Consider the following 21,183-nt stretch of genomic DNA (forward strand, 5'->3'; position numbering starts at 1 on the left):
TTTGTCGCTTGGTACCTCTGCAGCGCATGGGGACACGGGTGGCGCTGTGGGTAAAACCTCAGTGCCTAGGACTTGCCGATCGTATGGTCGGTGGTTCGAATCCCCGTGGCGGGGTGAGCTCCCGTCTTTCGGTCCCAGCTCCTGCCCACCTAGCAGTTCGAAAGCACCCCTAAGTGCAAGTAGATAAATAGGTACCGCTTTATAGCGGGAAGGTAAACGGCGTTTCCGTGTGCTGCGCTGGCTCGCCAGAGCAGCTTCGTCACGCTGGCCACGTGACCCAGAAGTGTCTTCGGACAGCGCTGGCTCCTGGCCTCTTAAGTGAGATGAGCGCACAACCCTAGAGTCGGACACGACTGGCCCGTACGGGCAGGGGTACCTTTACCTTTACCTCTGCAGCGCATACTTTGAAATCCTCCTTTTCAGCTCCCCGCACCCCTCCTCTGGCTTCCTTCTCTGCCTCCGTGGCTCAGCTCCCGGCGCAGGGGGCCATCTGCTTGCAGGAAGGGCCAAGAACATTCGGGATGAAAACACACAGGCCTTGCACCCCCGCCCCCTGCAAAAGGCAGAATGGAGAAAAAACAGAGCTTGGAGGGGAGGGGAATATAATACTGTTGCATGCTCCCCCAGGGGTTCCAGGAACGCTTACTCAGGGTCTGTGTTTCCTTTTGGAAATGAGGGACAGTGGAGACTGGAGGATATATGGTTCATTTACACAGATATACAACCTGAGCCTGCGATGGAGTGTCTCACAGCATCGTGCTCCAAGAGGGTCTGGTGTCTCCCCTGCCCCTCCTAAACTCTCCACTCTGCATCCTGTTGTAAACAAAATCTGCCCTTTTCCCCTTATGGGGTATCGAAGAACCCATATAGAGTCCTTTTGTAGGTTCTCCATCAGTAGGAGAAAAGAACAGAGGCCAACCAGAGAATATTGAGAAGCAAAGCAGCTCATAAGAAAAGCCTCCCCATTGTCTTTTCCTTCACAAATCCCGTCTTAAGGGCACATTTAAGATATGAATAGGGTGTGAGCCTGTGACCTGGCTCAGGAGCTAAGTATTTATCATTACAAAAGACTGGCCAGGCTCCCCAGGGTATCCAATTGTGAGCATTAACAGGTAACCTGTCAGACAAGATAAACAACGCACTCAGATTTCTGCTGTAGACCGCCTTTTCTGTGATGTAGGTATGATGTATCTGGGGGGGGTGTCTTAGGTTACACCCGTTCTGTGATGTATGTATGATGTATAGAGGGGTGGTCTTGAGCTCCAGGGCAGGGAATTTAAAATGTCAATATAAGGGCAGGCACACCTTGGTTGTGGGTGCTCCTCCTTTCCTGTGTGTGAGGGGAGCACCCTGTTGCAACGGATCAATCAAGATCAGGCTTACGAGCTGCTTTGCTTCTCAATATTCTGTGGTTGGTCTCTGTTATTTTCTCCTACCAATAGGGAACCTATGTAAGGACTCTATATGGGCTCTTGGATACACCATAAGGGGAAAAGGGCACTAAGACCGAGGAGATGGAAAACTGGTGCTCGACTTTCTGAAACTTAATCTAAGCCGCAGCCTCTCTTGGGAGGGGAGCCAGAAGGGGCGCTTGGTGAAGCCAGGCCGGCTGATTACGCTAAAATGTTCCCTGTCTGAGTGGATTATGTGGAGTTAGCAACCAATTAGTACAAGGTTTTTTGGAATAATTCCCGGTACTGTAGTTGGTTGGCATGTCTGAGGCTCTTTGCAGTCCTCTTGTCTGGCTCTGGTGAGCCAGGTATCGGGAATGTCAGAAGCTAAGCAGACCCGTCTTCTGCTGGTCTGGAGATTGTTTTTCATTCCCACTCCTTCACGGAGAGGCAGAAAATTCAGGGCACCCTCCTTCTTTGGAGGGGGAAAAGCACCAGAGACGCACAGCGGAGGGATTTGCCAATTGGCAGGCTGGGAAATCAACACACAGGCCTTCCAGCACAGTTGCAAAACTAATCGGAGCAGGTAAAAAAGAGAGTAATTCTCTACAATGGTGCAGAAGATTTGGGGACGCACTCCCAGGCCCAAGCCTGAATTCAGTGGGCAATTATTTGGTTTTTATTCACTTACTTCATAAAATTTATACGCCGCTTGCAACCTCAAAGCGGTTTGCAAAAAGGCAAAACAATAAAATCAATAAAATTCATCCAGTGAAAACAGGGACATCCCATTCTACAGCAGAAAGCGCCTGCTGCATTTGATCTCGCCATACGCATAGACTGTTTGGTAAAGCTGTACTGAGAATCACAGAACTGTAGAGTTGCAAGGGGACCCTGAGGGTCATCTAGCCCAGCCCTCTGCAATGCAGGAATGCGGGACTCGAACCCACAACCCTGAGATGAAGAGTCTCATGCTCTGCCGACTGAGCTATCCCAGCTGTTACGTAAGAACAACCTGCTGGATCCGGCCCATGTCCCATCTATTCCAGCAGCTTATTCTCACAGGGGCCAGCCAGAAGCCTGTGCCAAAACTGCAGGCAGGATTGGAACACAGGACCCCCCTCGCCTCCTGTAGTTTCCAGCAACCTGTCTGCGGAGGCAGGGCATAGCCATCAGGGCCAGGAACCATCAGTAGCCCTCTCCTCCTCCCTGAATTTGTCTATTCCTCTCTGTTCCTAGGACCCACGTACCTATGGGACCGCCTCTCCTGGTATGCCCAGTGGAGGACCTTAAGGTCCACAAACGACAATATTTTGGAGGTCCCAAGTCGCAAGGTGGTTAGGTTGGTCTCAACTAGGGCCGGGGCCTTTTCAGTACTGGCCCCGACGTGGTGGAACGCTCTGTCACAAGAGACTAGGGCCCTGCGGGACTTGACATCTTTCTGCAGGGCTTGCAAGACAGAGCTGTTCCGCCTGGCCTTTGGTTGGGACTTGGTCTGACGCTTATGTTTCCCTCCCCTTATGGTCTTCATTTATGGGCTACTTTTAAAATGAGTTTGCATTTTAAATTGCATTTTAACCTGTATTTTAAATTGATCCCTCCCCCCCCCCCACATTATGTTTTTACTGTGATTTTATTGGTGTTAGCCACCTCTGGCCGGGGAGGGCAGGGTACAAATAAAATTTATTATTATTTAATATTGTAAGGAAAAACTGCTCCCTTTCCCTTATGGGGTATTCCGGAGCCCATATAGAGTCCTTAAGTGGGTTCCCTATCAGTAGGAGAAAACAGAGGCCAACCAGAGTTATATTGAGAAGCAAAGCGGCTAGTAAGCCTGATCTTTATTAAAGTGTTGCAACAGGGTCCTCACCATAGCTGTCAACCTTCCCTTTTTTTTGCAGGAAATTCCCTTATTCCAGCGCCGTTTCCCGCTGCTATCCTGGATTGTTAGATATCCCGTAGACTGTCCCCGGGACAGGTGAGGCTGCTGATCCCTTATTTTCAAGGCTGCTTATCCCTTATTTTCAAATCTGAAAGTTGACAGCTATAGTCCTCACTCGCCACACGCAGGAGGGAGAAACCTGAACAACAGGGGTAACCCCTTATATAGACTTTTGAAATTGCCCACCCTGTAGCCCAAGACCACCACCCCCAGGAAACATTATACATACATCAGAGAAGTAGGCGGTCTACAGCATTACCTGGGCAGCCTGGCCATTCTTTTGTGATGGTTAATACTTTAGTTCCCGAGTCCAGGTTACAGGCTCACTCTATTCATACACAAATATACCCTTAATACAGGATTTACAAGCAAAAGGACAATGGGAAGGCTTTCCCCATGTGGGTTAAACCACAGAGCCTAGGACTTGCCGATCAGAAGGTTGGCAGTTCGAATCCCTGCAACAGGGTGAGCTCCCGTTGCTCGGTCCCTGCTCCTGCAAACCTAGCAGTTCGAAAGCACATCAAAGTGCAAGTAGATAAATAGGTACCACTCCGGTGGGAAGGTAAACGGCATTTACTGATGTCTACTACCCCTGATGGTCCTGTTCTGTCTCCACAGCTGGAGGCAGAGATGCTTCTGAATCCCATTTTCTGGAAACTGCAGGAGGGGAGAGTTGCTCTTGTGTTCGAATCCTGCTGGCAGGTTTTGCACAGGCATTTGGTTGGCCCCTGTGAGAACAGGATGCTGGACTAGGTGGGCCATGGGCCTGATCCGGCGGGCTCTTTGTAACCCCCATTGCAAATCAGGCGACATTCAGCTGAAAATGCAACTTAGCCTGGCTTCTCCAGTCTCACTCTTAATTAAATTTGGGCAAACTACTTGAAGACGCCTGCTTCTTAGGAGAAAAGCAATGACCAACCTAGACAGCATCTTAAAAAGCAGAGACATCACCTTCTTGACAAAGGTCCATATAGTTAAAGCCATGGTTTTCCCAGTAGTGATGTATGGAAGTGAGAGCTGGACCATAAAGAAGGCTGATCACCAAAGAATGGATGCTTTTGAATTCTGGTGCTGGAGGAGACTCTGGAGAGTCCCATGGACTGCAAGAAGATCAAACCTCTCCATTCTGAAGGAAATCAGCCCTGAGTGCTCACTGGAAGGACAGATCCTGAAGCTGAGGCTCCAAGCCTTTGGCCACCTCATGAGAAGAGAAGACTCCCTGGGAAAGACCCTGATGTTGGGAAAGATGGAGGGCACAAGGAGAAGGGGACGACAGAGGACGAGGTGGTTGGACAGTGTTCTCGAAGCTACCAGCATGAGTTTGACCAAACTGTGGGAGGCAGTGGAAGACAGGAGTGCCTGGCGTGCTCTGGTCCAGGGGGTCACGAAGAGCCGGACTCGACTAAACGACTAAACAACAACAAAACCCGAAGTACCACTTTATTTATCTAAGTGCTAATCACACAGTAACGTTGTTCCATTAAGTTCCAAAGTTCTGCCACATTGGGAAAGTAATAGGAACGCTTTATTTTGCTGTCCCTAACCTATGGCCAACTTTAAACTTACTTTAGACTCCAAGCCATGACTAAACAACAACAACAACTTGAAGCATCCGTTGTGTTAAGCTGTTTCCATTGCTTTTGTGCGATTTGCAAACAGCTGAACGTCTGTAAAATTTGGGAATAAGCCTAACTGGCCATGTGGGGGTTGAATAATTTCAAATGCAACTGTATGTTCTTCCTATGTTCTTGTCTTTAGTCTGGCCTAGCGAGGAGAGGTGGAGCAGGAAGACGGCAGGCTATATTTAAACCCAGGAGCTTGTGGGGCGGCGATGGCTGTCTTCCGTCGGCAGCTCCCCTCGCCAGGCTCTGCTGGTGCCAAGCCAGAGACAGCAAAAGCCAGCCGTGTCTCGCTGCCGGCCGCACCCTCGTCTCGTTCGAAACTATTACGGCTCTCCGGCTGCCAAGGAGCTGTTTCGTCGGGAGGCGGGGGGAAAGCACCCGAGGCGGCAACAGAAGCCGCTTGTCTCAGAGAGAACAATGGCTGCCTCTGTGTGGCGACACAGAGAGACCCACACATGTGCAAAGGACTGGCCGGCCCCCCCGAGAGAGAGGCTCACACTCAGGAGAGTAGTGTGACTCACAAGGTGGCGCATGCTCTTACCAAGAAACGGGGTTGTGCATGGAAGGAGCATGCCGCCTGACTCTTTCGCTCTCAAAACACACACTGAACCACAGACTCTTGGAGTCGGAAGGGGCCTCCAAGCAAAGAAGAATGGCAAACCAAGTTGATGGACTGTGCCAAAATGGCAAAATGAACCGGGAAGCTCGGGAAGATGAGAAATTTTTAAAAAAGAAAGGGAAATGTTTATAATGTATGTACAAAATCACTGTAAGCAGGTCAAAATGTTAGCAGGGTTTTAAACACACTTGTAATGGAACAGGAAGTACAGATAAGTTAGGAAGATGAAAAATTGGAGAAGTGTTGATATGCAGTTGAAAATAGAATCAAAAGGACCCATGGAAGGGAAGGGGGGAAGTCAGGAGATTCAGAGTAATCTTGATATTTGGAACGTTTCCGAGCACGATTCAAAGTGTTGGTGCTGACCTTTAAAGCCCTAAACGGCCTCGGTCCAGTATATCTGAAGGAGCGTCTCCACCCCCATCATCCAGCCCGGACACTGAGATCCAGCTCCAAGGGCCTTCTGGTGGTTCCCTCGCTGCGAGAAGTGAGGCTACAGGGAACCAGACAGAGGGCCTTCTCGGTAGTGGCACCCGCCCTGTGTAATGCCCTCCCATCAGATGTCAAAGAGATAAATAATTACCTGACATTCAGAAGACATCTTAAGGCAGCCCTGTTCAGGGAAGTTTTTAATATGTAACGCTGTACTGTTTTTAACACTGATTGGGAGCCGCCCAGAGTGGCTGGGGAAACTCAGCCAGATGGGTGGGGTATAAATAATAAATTATTATTATTATTATTATTATTATTATTATTATTATTATTATTTTGTACTGTTTTTTGACGTATGGTTATTTTCTTTTTTCTTTCTTCTTTTTCTTTGAAAATCAAATATATGGATATATATATGTATATATGTACATGTGTGTGTGCATGCGTGCGTATATATATATATATATATATATATATATGTGTGTGTGTGTGTGTGTGTGTGTATATATATATATATATGGTTTTGGTGTCCTCGGGTATCTTCCCGTGTAAAAGTTGGGGTGTCTAGGCGACGTTTCGACGAGGTCTCACTCGTCATCTTCAGGCTGGTGCTTTCGGCTTCTTGTTACTGGAACAGAGCAGGATCTCAGTGTTTGAGTTCCTATAAATACTGTTGAGGAGGTGTGGCCTCCAATGTTCTGGGCAGAGAGGAGGTTCCCAGGCTAGTGTGCCTTTTCCCAGGCTAGTGTGCCTGGGAACCTCCTCTCTGCCCAGAACATTGGAGGCCACACCTCCTCAACAGTATTTATAGGAACTCAAACACTGAGATCCTGCTCTGTTCCAGTAACAAGAAGCCGAAAGCACCAGCCTGAAGATGACGAGTGAGACCTCGTCGAAACGTCGCCTAGACACCCCAACTTTTACACGGGAAGATACCCGAGGACACCAAAACCTGCATTCCTGTACCCGTGAAAATCTACGAAAGCATATATATATATATATATATATATATATATATATATATATATGTATGAAGGGACCACCAAAGGTCATCTAGCTCAACCCCCACAATGCAGGAATCTTTTTGCCCAATGTGGGTCTCAAATCCAAAACCCTGAGATTAGGATTTTTATTATTCAAGGAGATAAAGAACTACCCAGCTTTTAGAAGACATCTAAAGGCAGTCCTGTCTCAGGAAGCTGATAATGTTTGCTATTTTATTGTTATTTTTGTATGTGTTGGAAGCTTCCCAGAGTGGGCAGGGTATAAATAATAAAATATCCTGCCTTTTTTCTCCCGGGAGTTCGGGGCCATGTGCCTGGTTCCCCCCACTCCTCATTTAAGTCCCCACAACAACCCTGTGGGAGAGGTTAGGCTGAGAGAGGCAGCGACTGCCCTTCCCCCTTCAGGTCACCCAGTCAGAAGCTTCATGGCCGAGTGAGGATTTGAACCCTGGTCTCCCAAGTCTGACACTCTAACCATATTTTTCTCCCTAACACTAGAACTTGTGGGTGTCCACATGAAACTAAATGCTGGAAGATTCAGGACAGGGAAAGAAAGCCCTTCTTCACGCAAAGCATAGAGAAACTATGGAACTCACTGCCACAGGAGACAGTGATTGCCACCAAGCTAAATGGCTTTAAGAGAGTGCTGTAAGAATTTTAAAGTCTCAAATATAGAATAAATATCCATAAATGCACACACATCTAAATATATGAACCATGTGTCTGAAGTAGTATGGGACAGCAATCCTTGGAGCTATTTTGACTTTCCCAATGACCTCAAATATTCCCCTGCAGTAAAGGTAAAGGGACCCCTGACCGTTAGGTCCAGTCACAGACGACTCTGGGGTTGCAGCGCTCATCTCGCTTTACTGGCCAAGGGAGCCGGCGTACAGCTTCCAGGTCATGTGGCCAGCAGGACTAAGCCGCTTCTGGCAAACCAGAGCAGCGCACGGAAACGCCGTTTACCTTCCCACCGGAGTGGTACCTATTTATCTACTTGCACTTTGACATGCTTTCGAACTGCTAGGTTGGCAGGAGCAGGGACCGAGCAACGGGAGCTCACCCCGTCGCGGGGATTCGAACCGCCAACCTTCTATAATAATAATAATAATAATAATAATAATAATAATAATAATTTATTATTTATACCCCACCCATCTGGCTGAGTTTCCCCAGCCACTCTGGGCGGCTCCCAATCAGTGTTAAAAACAGTACAGCGTTACATATTAAAAACTTCCCTGAACAGGGCTGCCTTAAGATGTCTTCTGAATATCAGGTAATTATTTATCTCTTTGACATCTGATCGGCAAGCCCTAGGCTCTGTGGTTTAACCCACAGCGCCACCCGCGTCCCTATAGTTTCTGACAAAATACCGTGTTTTGGTGCAGTTTCCCCTGCAAAGCACTTCAATCCAGACTGAGGAAAAGAATCTCACTACATTTTCAGTCGGTACTTGTGTGCGCAGCCTAATGCCACGAATAAAACACACATCGTAGCTTTAAACGTGATTTTGGCAAACTTGGCAGCCCTAAGAAGCAGAAGCACTAGATCCAGCTTGTGAGGTTGGCAACCCAGTGAGTATGAGAGCTAAATGCTGAGCGTTCATTCTGATTTTTTGGGGTGGGGAGGTCAGACGACGTTGCGTCAAGGTAAGTTGCTGGTATGCAATTGATTCCCACCCCCCAAAAAACAACCATCTAGAATTGCCCCCCATGGTTTGGAAAGGTCCAATGTTTCTTTCCTCAAATTTCCCCTGCTTTTTAAATATTTCTGACATATTTTAATGGCATTATATTATACTACATAAATGCCTGACGTGCGATTGTATGGTATTGTATGCCATTAAATGTGCTAAGTGCTAATTGATGGGTTACAATATTTATGCAAATTTCCCGCAGAGGACCTGTTGTTGGTGCAGAAGGAACTCATGTGGGCATGTCAGAGAGCTGGGAAATCTGCAAGTCTGATCTTTTAGATACACCTAGCATAGCTGTCAACTTACAGATTTGAAAATAAGGGACCAGCAGCCTCGAAAATAAGGGATCAGCAGCCAAAAAAAGGGATTTTCAGAGCACAAGTATGTTCAACTTCTGAGCCCTTCCGAGCCAAAGGCAGAAAGCCCAGCCAGCAGCCAAATGAAGCCTCAAGCGGTGGTTCCCACAGCGCAGCAACCCGGCAAAGGGGATGCAGCAAGGAAAACCACCGTCACCTCTCTGCTGGGAAGTGCTGAGCAAAGGCGAGTCCCCAGGCAACGCGGCCGATTTGATCAGCACAAGGCTTGCAAGCTCCACCCCCCAGTCGTTCTTAGACTCCTTATTGGGTGAGCAACGCAGCCAAGCAACACAGTTGGAGCCTCCCTCCTCCCTGGCCAGCAGGGAGGGAGGGAGAGGAGCTGCTTCCTTTGAAACCCGGGAAATTTAAGGGACATCATCAATAAGGGACAGCAGTGGGACACAGCGCTGGGATAAGGGGCTTTCCCGCCAAATAAGGGACAGTTGACAGCTAAGATGCCTAGAGATGGGGGGGAGAAAATTAGTTTTGTTTGCAATTCAGTGAGAAACTCTCATTCACACCTCACTAGCTGAACTGAAACTAGCACTTCTCTGAATTGGACAGCTGGTTCTCCAACCAAGCAGTGCGGGGGGGGGGAGCATACATAGCAGTGAAAATAGCATCTACAAATGTATTATAGCTGGGCGCATCCTTTTCAAAAATGCACATAGCAGTTTTTAAAACTTTGCATTCCCAAAATGTGCTTATTAGGAGAATTTTGCACGGAAATGCTGCTGAATTTCCTCGAGGATTTAAAAGCAAGTTGCACGCTGCTGCCGAAATGTGGAAAGCAGACTTCAAGATCGAAACCGAACAAAATTAAGCGATATGCCCCTCCCTGGTTAAACCCCAAGGCCCCAACCTTCCTTCCTGCCAGCCTGCCTTGGGGTTGACCTTTGCTTCACCCCTGCCCACATCCTGAAGCAGTTTGGGTCACAGTGTCAGTTTCAGCGGAGAAATCTATAAATGCTTACCCTGCTTTTGTGCCAGATGCCTTCGGTTAGCTGGCAAGGCTCCCCGAAAGCCATGAAATTATTTACAGTGGCATATTATGGGGGGGGGGACAGCCCCATGGGGCTTTTGCCCTGGGTGCAAAACTGTTACCTTCTTTGTGACCTCCAGGGCGGTGTCCGTGCGCAGGAAGGAGTACGGGGCTCCTTACCTACAGGGGCTACTAGCACCATAACCTAAATTCTTCTCTTGCAATCCTGGCTTAAATCCAAGCTAGGAATGCAAAGGGTCTTTCTTGCAAGCCGGAACCAGAAAAAGTGTCCTTAAAAGCCTGGTCCCGATTCTTTCCTTTGAACTGGAATCGCCTCATTGTAATGTAGGAGATATTCGATTGAGCCTGCATGTAACCTGCCCTTTCTGAAACAATATTCACACCCAAACGCAGCCCTCCTTCAGAACTGATGCTTCTCTGAATTTTGCAATGCAGTTTTTTCCAGACAAAAATGTACTTAGTGCTCGTAGTGAGATATGTGCATATCGAGGAGAAATTTGCCGAAGGCTTTTCACAAGGGCTTAAAAGAAGAAGAAGAAAGAAAGGAACAAGCATGGTGGAAATGTGGAGAACTTAACTGAAGGCTGAAACAAATGAGAAGTGAGAAAAACCGAAATTGACAAGTTTGCCTATTCCACCTGCCTGTCAAAGTGACCCGCTGTATACAGATGCTTGGAGGGTAATTAACAATGAACCCCCAAAATTGGGACCCTCTCCAAACCTGTGCCAAAGTTTTGCAAAGTTTGTTTGTTTGCTTGCTTGCTTTTTGCAGCAAACTATAAGGTCTGGCTTGCTCCAATTGGGAGCCTCTCTTGCAGGGCATCTGTGGCTGACGATTCGATTAGAGGAGATGGATTGTGCAAGACGAAAAGGGGCATTTTTCCTGATCCAACCAGGAAGCAATGAGGACATGCAAGCTCCATGCTGCAGGCTTAAGAGCTCTCCAGCAAGCCGGTCCGCTCTGGCGATGCATTTGGTGCTTTAGTATATTCTCAGAAACCGCAGGATGAGGCCTCGTTGTGGTCCAGCACCCGATGGCTGCTGCACAGAGAAAGAGGAAGGAGCGGTTGGCGTTCCATCTCTGCTGCCGCAGCCCGTGTACTTGGCCACAGGCCCGGTGACAAGAAGACGCCCACACACCGTCCGTCTTGGCTCTGGTAGCGGATGATCAATATCTGTGCTGCCTGGCTCGTCTCATGACTGAGCAGAGTGGCGCATTGCAGTTTCCCTTCGTTGATGGGGAGGGAAAGATGGGCGATGAGTGGGCTGGGGAAACCCAGATTCTAAGTTGAAGGGGGATCTACAGCCTTGAGGAACCCGTGGTGGTTTCATGTGGTGTTTTCAAAAGGATAAAGGGAACGTGATCAGCAATCCATGGTTGCACAAGATCCCAGGTTCTTTGCATCTGCATAACCCAGATGTGTAACCCAAGATACACAGCAGTTTTCTGAGTGATGTAGTAAGCAGCATCGTAGAATCTTAACCTGGTTACAAAATTCAGATGCAATTAATTTGTTCTGCCGTGCCGAGTGTAGGATAAGGGCTTAATATTAGACGATGCTAACCAGAGCTCAGGGACGCGGGTGGTGCTGTGGGTTAAACCACAGAGCCTAGGACTTGTTGATCAGAAGGTCGGCGGTTTGAATCCCCGCGACAGGATGAGCTCCCGTTGCTCGGTCTCTGCTCCTGCCAACCTAGCAGTTCGAAAGCACGTCAAAGTGCAAGTAGATAAATAGGTACCGCTTTATAGCGGGAAGGTAAACGGCGTTTCCGTGCGCTGCTCTGGTTCGCCAGAAGTGGCTTAGTCATGCTGGCCACATGACCCGGAAGCTGTACACCGGCTCCCTCAGCCAATAAAGCGAGATGAGCGCCGCAACCCCAGAGTCGGTCACGACTGGACCTAATGGTCAGGGGTCCCTTTACCTTTTTTTATGAATTTAAGGACAACATCCCCTGACTTTGGCCTCCTGCTTCTCTCCACCTGGGCGTAGAATTGCTGGTTTTACGAGGTGAGGAGAAGCAGAAGGCAATTGTGTGTTTGTGTGACGGAGGAGGAGGAAGGGCATGTGAACACCAGGAGAGGAAGGGAAGCAGAATGCAAAGGCCAGGTATATTTTTTTTGAGGGGGGAGGAGGGATCTAGGCAGTGAGGTCTTCCTTGCACAAAACTGCTAGCGTCTCCAGGCAACAGTTGGCCCCCTACCCCAGGGCACATGGAAGATGCTCAAGGATGTTCAACGTCTAGAACTTGCTTTCTGCAAAGAGTGCTTTCTGGAAGTGATGCAAGCCTTTTATCTGGGCAAACACTTTGTGGTCAAGAATGAGCAGAGGCTTCCTTTTAACGGCAGGTTTGCAAGAGAGTGATCTGCAACAGCAGAGATTTCTTAACTGCAGCCAGGCACGCACCGGGCCCTTGAGGAATCACCCCACTGAAGGAAATCACAGTAAATTCTCAACAAAATAGCAAGTACAGTCGACACCCACATGGCGACTCCAGATGACATTGTTGCGTTATTGATTGGGGCGGGACCCCACTAAGCCCTAGAAATTAATAAAACGTAGGATTTTGGTTATTTGGGATGCAAAGGGAGGAATACAAGCTGCAGAGCGGCTATGCAAAAGGACCAGGCCAAGCGAGGGCCATTAAGAAACAATTGGGGGCCACTGAGGGCCATTGGCAATGCAGGAGAACTGCCCTCCCTGCCCGCCCCCCCGTCCTGAGGTGTGAACATAGACGGGGGTGGTGGGTGGTTGGAAGGCTGCCAGGGAAACTGGGTGTGAAGGAAAAGAGAGTTTTTAGTAGGGTGTTCTGGGAAGAAGAAGGGAGAAGAGAGACTGGGATCCATCTTGGGCAGGTTGGCTGAAGGCTGGCTGCACTGCTGTGGGGGTCAAGCCCCTCTTGAAAGGACCAAGCTGTAAGATCTGGACTCCCGCCATGCAGACCGAAGGTGTAAATAGGTGAATAAACCATTTTCCCCCTTAAAGCTACGACAGTCTCCACCGCCTCTCAAATCTCCAAAGGAACACAGACTCTGGGTGAGTGTCTGGTACCCCAAAGATTCTTGCTATTGCTCAGCAGAGAGAAGGTGGCACCCGACTTTTGTAGCAGTTCTCAAATAGCTGCAGTCCAATGTTTTGTGTGTCGCCTTCCCGTGTTTTTCTCAGGTTGGACTTGGGGCGGTGTGTTTCGGCAACAAAACGGAACTGCAGCCTCGTCTCGTTCCTTACTGAAATATACTCGGAGTTGAGAGTGGATTTCATGCTCTTTATTCAGCTCATAGGGGTGAGGAGGAATGGAAGTTCCCCCAGAACGTCTGCTTTATATACATTATTTACACAATGGGCCTCACGTGATTGGCTAATTCCGGGATCCACCTGTAGGCCAATCAGGTTGCGGATTCACTTCCACCTGGAGATGGATTGGGTGGCTCCTGTGGACCAATCAGACTGCTGCATTCTGGACCCTATTGGTCTAGGACCAATCAGACTGCTGCATTCTGGATCCTATTGTTCTAGGACCAATCAGACTGCTGCATTCTGGACCCTATTGTTCTAGGACCAATCAGACTGCTGCATTCTGAATCCTATTATTCTAGGACCAATCAGACTGCTGCATTCTGAATCCTATTCAACTCAGTACATAACACCTACGGTGCCTGGTTGATCGTTTACTGAATCTCGCTTACCGGATCAAGCAGAGCAGGGTTGGCTGGTTGGGTCCAGAGTGTGGTTAATGCAACCCTGAATGAGGGGGTGTTCCCTGCTGCCTTGAATGAGGCAGTGATGCAGCTGTTCTTAAAGAAACCAGCTCTGGGCCTTTGGATTGGAATAACTATTGACCCGTTGCAAATACCACCATATTGAGGAAGATGGTGGAGAGGTTGTGCTTGGGCAGCTGCAAGCATTCTTGGGGCACACAGATTATTTAGCTCCATTCCAATCTGGGATCGAGCTCAAATTGGGTAGAGCATGGGACTCTTAATCTCAGGTGGGTTTGAACCCCACCTTGGACAAAAAAAAAAAATCCTGCTCTGAAGCGGGTTGGGCTAGATGACCCTCAGGGTCCCTTCCAACTCTACAATTCTATGATTCAGTTCTGGACGTGGAACTGGGTTGCCCTTGGTCGCCCTGATAGATAACATTTGCATCCAGTGGTCTCACTCTAGTATCATAAGGAAGCTTCCTTTTCCTTTTAGTGCTGAAAAGGAAAATGCCACTAACATGGGGAACGACTGGATAGGATTTGAGACACACACACACTGCCACCACCGGAAACAAATTCAGGGCTCTCACATCACCTGCCAGCATCACATAGCGCCTGCATCTCTGTGCACAGTTTATTTCTTGGGTATTGAGCATGATGAAGAGTTCTGTGTGCCTCGGAAGCCTGCACTTTTAAACACCAACGGACTGAAATGAAGATTTCTTTGCACTGGCTGTGTGCAACCCACAACCCACAGCAAATTTCATTGGCTGCAGGTTCTTAGGATGTGCATAAGCAACCAAGGGGGCAAAATGCATCATGTTGCTTAAAAATTATGCTGTATGTAGAATTTCCTATGCAGAACTGTACTCTGTGTTGAATTGCTATTATAGTAAGCGGTATAGGTTTTTTAATGAATGAACCAATGAATACAACATCCCTGAAGGAAATGTGCTGTGTCTGAAGCCACCTAGGGATTCTTCAGTTGAGATTCCTGCATTAAAGGGGGTTGGGCTAGATGACCCCAAGGGGTTCCTTCCAGCTCTATAAGTCTATGATTTCCTCTTTCAAGGGGCGCACATTGCTACAGACCTGAGCTGCTGTTGCTACTACTGATTGTCACCATCATTTTTGTTGTTGTTGTTGTTTAGTCGTGTCCGGCTCTTCGTGACCCCATGGACCTGAGCACGCCAGGCACTCCTGTCTTCCACTGCCTCCCGCAGTTTGGTCAAACTCATGCTGGTAGCTTCGAGAACACTGTCCCACCATCTCGTCCTCTGTCGTCCCCTTCTTCTTGTGCCCTCCATCTTTCCCAACATCAGGGTCTTTTCCAGGGAGTCTTCTCTTCTCATGAGGTGGCCAAAGTCTTGGAGCCTCAGCTTCAGGATCTGTCCTTCCAGTGAGCACTCAGGGCTGATTTCCTTAAGAATGGATAGGTTTGATCTTCTTGCAGTCCATGGGACTCTCAAGAGTCTCCTCCAGCACCATAATTCAAAAGCATCAATTCTTCGGCGATCAGCCTTCTTTATGGTCCAGCTCTCACTTCCATACATCACTACTGGGAAAACCATAGCTTTAACTATATGGACCTTTGTTGCCAAGGTGATGTCTCTGCTTTTTAAGATGCTGTCTAGGTTTGTCATTGCTTTTCTCCGAAGAAGCAGGTGTCTTTTAATTTCGTGACTGCTGTCACCATCTGCAGTGATCATGGAGCCCAAGAAAGTAAAATCTCTCACTGCCTCCATTTCTTCCCCTTCTATTTGCCAGGAGGTGATGGGACCAGTGGCCAGGATCTTAGTTTTTTTGATGTTGAGCTTCAGACCGTATTTTGCGCTCTCCTCTTTCACCCTCATTAAAAGGTTCTTTAATTTGCCGTCATGATTTATACTTAATCTCACCTTGTGAAATGCAAACGCATGGCAAGTAAACACCTGATATATGTGTAATAAATACTTTGTACCTATGTGATCCACACATGTGTAATTTTAATGGGCTGTACCCAGGGGCATGGGACTTCTGTGTGCACCCCTGAGATCTCTCGAGAGCAGCTCTGGAGGGTTGGGGTACCCTCTGGAGCAGATTTTGTGGCTCATAGGAGGAGGAGGAGAAATGGAAGTTCCATTGCAGCCGTGGAACCCTGCTGGTAAATAATTATGAAGATGATGACACATCTATACTGGTTTGCTCATGTCCACAGACTGGAAGATGGCAGGACCCCCAAGAATGTGCTCTACAGGGAAGCGGCTTCAGGTACCAGGCCACGTGGGAATCCCTTGCAGACGACTGCAGTGCCTGGAGACGGACCGGTCATGTATTCACAGTAGTGACCAGAGGAGGAATGACCACTGGGAGCAGCACAGAGAGAAGAAACGCCATGGTGCATCTGCAGGAGCGAAACCGGACGCCTTCGCCTGCCCCAGCTGCAACAAAACATGTCTCTCCCATATCAGTCTCGACAGCCACAGCAGGCGCTGTAACTCTCAAACAGTTTGACTTCATGCCCAAAGGCGCACTCCTCCATTGTCTACCGAGACACTGGGATAGCTCAGTTGGGGGAGCGTCTCACTCTCAGGGTTGTGAGTTCTAGCCCAGGTTGGGCAAAAGATTTCTGCATTGGGGGGGTTGGGGGTTGGGCTAGATGACCCTCGTGGTCCCTTCCAACTCTGCAATTCCATGATTCTATGAGACAGGCGGACGGCAACCGATCTCCCTTCGTCCCCAAGGAACCTAGAGGGCCTGTGCCAAAATGTACAGTTTAAAATAAAACAGAAACATATTTTAAACAGTGAAAAACACCAAGGCATAGTTACAAGCAACTGGGCACCTAAAAGCACATAGATATCGATATATTTGTTATATTTGGTCCATAGCTCAGGGAAGGTCTTCACTTCAATCCCAGGCAGAGACTCCTGACTGAAAACTTGGGAGAGCTGCTGCCTGTCAGTGTAGGGCAATACTGAGCTAGATGGAGCACCTGTCTTGACTCAGCTCTGTATGCTCGCTTGCAACGGGTCTGCCTATCACAAGGTGGCAGCATTCGGCCACGATTCATATTTCCAGCTCAAATCTCTTGCTTTTTCGGGGACTCCTCTCTGTTCTGTTCTTTTAAGCTGGGTGTTTGGTTTGGAGGCAGCCATGTCAAACAAAGACATTCCCGGAAGGCATAGGAAATCTGCAAGGATGAGAGGCAGTGGAACCTTCCACAGCCTGGGGGGCAACCTATTTAAGGAACAGTACCAAGTAACCAGCACAGGTGAACTTCAGGTGATGTCTTCTCTTAAGGAGGCTGGATCACATGGGTGGAGAAGCAAAAGTACCCTTCGGAAAGGAGAATGTGGGTCTCCCTGGCAAGACGTGAGCTGCAGGAAGTGCCTTTGGCATCGCTGGGCACCCTCTCAGAGCCAGCAGCCCACCCAAAGTCCCTAGTTAGTTGGTCCCCATCCTGCTGCGACAGACAGTGGACTCAGGACTCTTCCAGCCTGTCCCTATTTGAGGGTGGGATTCAGTCACATTACTGGCGACTTGAGGCCGTGCAGTTAAAGCTAGTTCGGTGCTCCCCCCGCGCAGCAAACCTTCTTCCCCTCTGAAATTGGACATTTCAGCAAAATTGGGTTGCACAGGTGATCAGGAAGCCCCATTTCCTGGAAGACTGGACATTTTGTGATAAGGAAAGTGACAGGAAGACGCACTGAAAAGTTCAGGAGAACCATGGATTGGATGCAAGATTGTCCGAAGATTATAAGGCGAGCCCTCTGGACATAGCTGTCAAGTGTCCCTTATTTGAAGGGACAGTCCCTTATTCCAGCGCCATGTCCCGCTGCTGTCCCTTATTGATAGATGTCCCTTAAATGATGTCCCTTAAATTTCAAAGGAAGCAGCTCCTCTCCCTCCCTCCCTGCAGGCCAGGGAGGAGGGAGGCTCCAACTGTGTTGCTTGGCTGTGTTGCTCACCCAATAAGAAGTCTAAGAATGACTGGGGGGTGGAGCTTGCATGTCTTGTGTGTGGCTAGTTAATGCAAGCTGAGGAGGTTTTTGAATGCTGGACGCCATTTTGTTGCACGTGCTGCTGCAAACTTTGCAGTGCAAAGCCAGGCCGGGGAGCCATCTTAAGTTGAGGCTGCATAGGCCTTGTGGTGCATGTGATTCAGATTCTATTCAGTTGAACCTCTGGTTACAAAGTTGGTTGGACAGTGTTCTCGAAGCTACGCAGCATGAGTTTGACCAGACTGCAGGAGGACAGGAAGACTGGAGTGCCTGGAACAGGTAACGCTGCAGGTTCCTTATTTTGGCTGCTGGTCCCTTATTTTCAAGGCTGCTGGTCCCTTATTTTCAAATCTATAAGTTGACAGCTGTGCCTCTGGATCAAGCCAGCAAGCCACCTAGTCCAGCATCCTGTTCTTGCTGTGGCCAAGCGGATGCCTCTGGGATGCCTTCGAGAAAGATTTGAGCTCAAGATCACTCTCCCCTCCTGTGGTTTCCAGAAACTTGGATTCAGACGTATTGCTTTCTCCAACCGTGGAAGCAGAGTCGGGCCATTGTGTCTAGTAGCCCTCTCCTCCTCCTCCTCGGACAGCCTTTCCTCAACCGAGTCAGAATGAATCCCCAGTAAACTGCTGCCACCGTCCTGCCCACTTTGGGCAAACAAATCAGGACGGGTGCTCAACAAACAGGACACCCAGAATTTCCGCCCTCCCTTCCCCACAGGTGGGCGGGGTTTGCGGCACCGAGCGGACTCACCTGGGCAGGTGCCACCCGCCTGCTTGGGCCGGCCTTTGACCTGCCCTTGGCCTTACAGGCTAATATTTTGCGATCTGGGTCAGTGGGTGCTGCTGCGGTCGTAAGATGGTTGCTGTATTCAGAACCAGGAAGGAATTTTCCCTGCATTGGCAGGTTTCGCCTTGTCACAACTTTGGCGGTTTTAGGCCTTGGCAAGGTATCCTTTAGTCTAACATCAAGTCAGGGGGGATGCATTCAGGGCCCGTTAAAGGGCAAAAACCGGGAGTCCCTGGCCCTGGCCCTAGAGCGGCGGCATGTAGGTCAAACTCCTGGGACGAGGTCGGTGGAAGGGCATGCTGTGTAAGTTTGCGCTCTGCAGTCCCCTCGCACTGAATCTCACTGAGAGGGTTACCTGCCAAGGCCTGCGCCAAGTTTCCCACTTCTGAAGCTCAATAAAGTTGCGGCCAATTCAAACCCATACTCTGGTCTCTTGTCTCATCATTTGGGGTAAAGGGGTGGGCACCACAGACAGGGTTTAGCTTGTGTGCCCGCAAGCAAACTTGCTTCAGCCTTGGCCTGACTTCTGAAGAATTCTCCAGCAAATAATTCTCCCTCTTTCCTTCCGCCTGCTGGCCTCCCCGCTCGACTCACACTGATCCCCGTGAGCATGGGCTGCTGCAAAGCTGTTGGCAGATAGCAGAGTCTTTCTTGACATCTACTTTGTGCGCTGCTCTCGGCCTCTCCAGTCCTCCTCCATGCAAGCGTTAGAGGGCAACCCCAAGGTGCCCGGCTCAGAGGAAAGACAAGCTGGAAGAGAACGGCCGTACAGTGTTTGTGGGAGCGCATGCATCCTGGGCACATGATGAGCTGGACGCCTGCCCAGCCACATGGCCTGCCCAGCTGCTGAGGGGCCTGAGAGCACCTTCTTGTGGGGAGAGTGCAGAGACGATGCTCCAGGCACTGCCCTGCCAGGCACTGCCCGGCCCTGGCGGCACAGCGAAGGAGCCGCAGTGCGCTGCTGCAGTGCGCCCCGCCATGAAATTATAATGTTCAACCCACCGCACCAGAGCAAAGCAGCGCCTCTCCATGCACACCCTGTGACGGACCGTACAATGGCGCCATGCGGTCACCTGGAACAGCAACCTCTGGACTTCCAGGCAGCTCAACTTGGCTTGCCACCACTGTGCCAACACGGAAGACTTGCGGGGAGTCGCGGCGGATGCGCTCCATGCCTCAAACCTGCTCGACAAGCTGAGCTGGATGTGCCACCGAGGGCGCTCCCTTGACGCTGGGCTGGCACACCGGGAAGTGAGCATGCCTGCCAAATGTGCTCATGCGTATACAGATGCCAAGGCGCCGGGTGCCAGGATCCTGCTCCCAGCCCCGGAGAGAGGAGCCAGGAGAGGCGGCCGAGAGGCAAGGCGTTGGGAGGGAAAGAGGGCAGCACAAGGCGTCCTTCTCACGCGGATTCTCCTCGAGGCGAGATGGGAAACAGGTTGAGCTGCTCTGCCGAACTGGGTGGCAAAGCTCCAAGGGGTCAGGGGTCAGGAAATAATGGGGGGGGGTGTCTGTGAAATGGGGCCTACCTGGACTCAAGGTGCACTGTTATTTGTTATGACGTTTATAGGCCAGCTTCCCTCCAGGGAGGCCAAGACGGTGTACAGTGGTACCTCGGGTTAAGTACTTACTTCGTTCCGGAGGTCCGTACTTAACCTGAAACTGTTCTTAACCTGAAGCACCACTTTAGCTAATGGGGCCTCCTGCTGCCGCCGGGCCGCCGGAGCCCGATTTCTGTTCTTATCCTGAAGCAAAGTTCTTAACCGGAAGCACTATTTCTGGGTTAGCGGAGTCTGTAACCTGAAGCGTATGTAACCCGAGGTCCCACTGTATGTACTTCTCTGCACTTTATCCTCATAGCAACCCTGCGAAAGAGACACAAGGTCAGCCAAGCGGGTTTCACGACTGAGTGGGGATTTGAACCCTGGCCTCCCGAGCCTGGCACTCTAACCACTGCACCACCGCTGCCTTTCCTCAGCGCCCATAAACGTTGAGAGTAGTCAGCAACGTCTCCAGGTGTTTGGGAACCCAACGCCCTCAAGGGGCGGGTCAAGATGGCACAATTTCCCCCCATTCCATTCCACACCCGGAGGCCAACGGGGATAGCCACAGAATTGTACTTCAAACACTGGCGAGGGGTGAGCACCCTGGCGAGGTGGCTGGCTAGATTGGGGGAGCCCAGGAGAGGCCGCGTGGCAAAAGAGGGGCCTAGCTGGGGCGCGAGTGCAGGAGGAATAGCTAAGGGCCGCTGCCGCCCTGCCAGCTTCTGCCGCCTGAGGCGGTTCGCTCATTTTGCCCAATAGTGGGGCCGGCCCTGTCAGTGGGCGCCTTCGCAATGCACCGGCTCCCTTCCACAGGCCCTGCACCAAGTGAAGGCAGGCAAGCAAGCGGGCTTGCCCTTCTTGGGCAATGCCAAAATTATTTTTATCTCTACAACAAAATTCCACAGCAGAGTGGACCTCTGGTGGGTGGGTGAAAAGAGGAACCCAGGAGGCCTGGACTGCAAGTGGATTGCTCCGAAAACTAGTTGGAATCTACATTACTCTGCTATGTATATGAAGCCATGTGAAGACCTTAAATAAGTGCTGTTGAACACACACCGATTTCTGAGAGGCTTCAGTGCTTCAAGGTGCTTACACAGGCT

Source organism: Podarcis muralis, chromosome 6 (genome assembly GCF_964188315.1).
Source record: "Podarcis muralis chromosome 6, rPodMur119.hap1.1, whole genome shotgun sequence".
NCBI lineage: Eukaryota > Metazoa > Chordata > Lepidosauria > Squamata > Lacertidae > Podarcis > Podarcis muralis.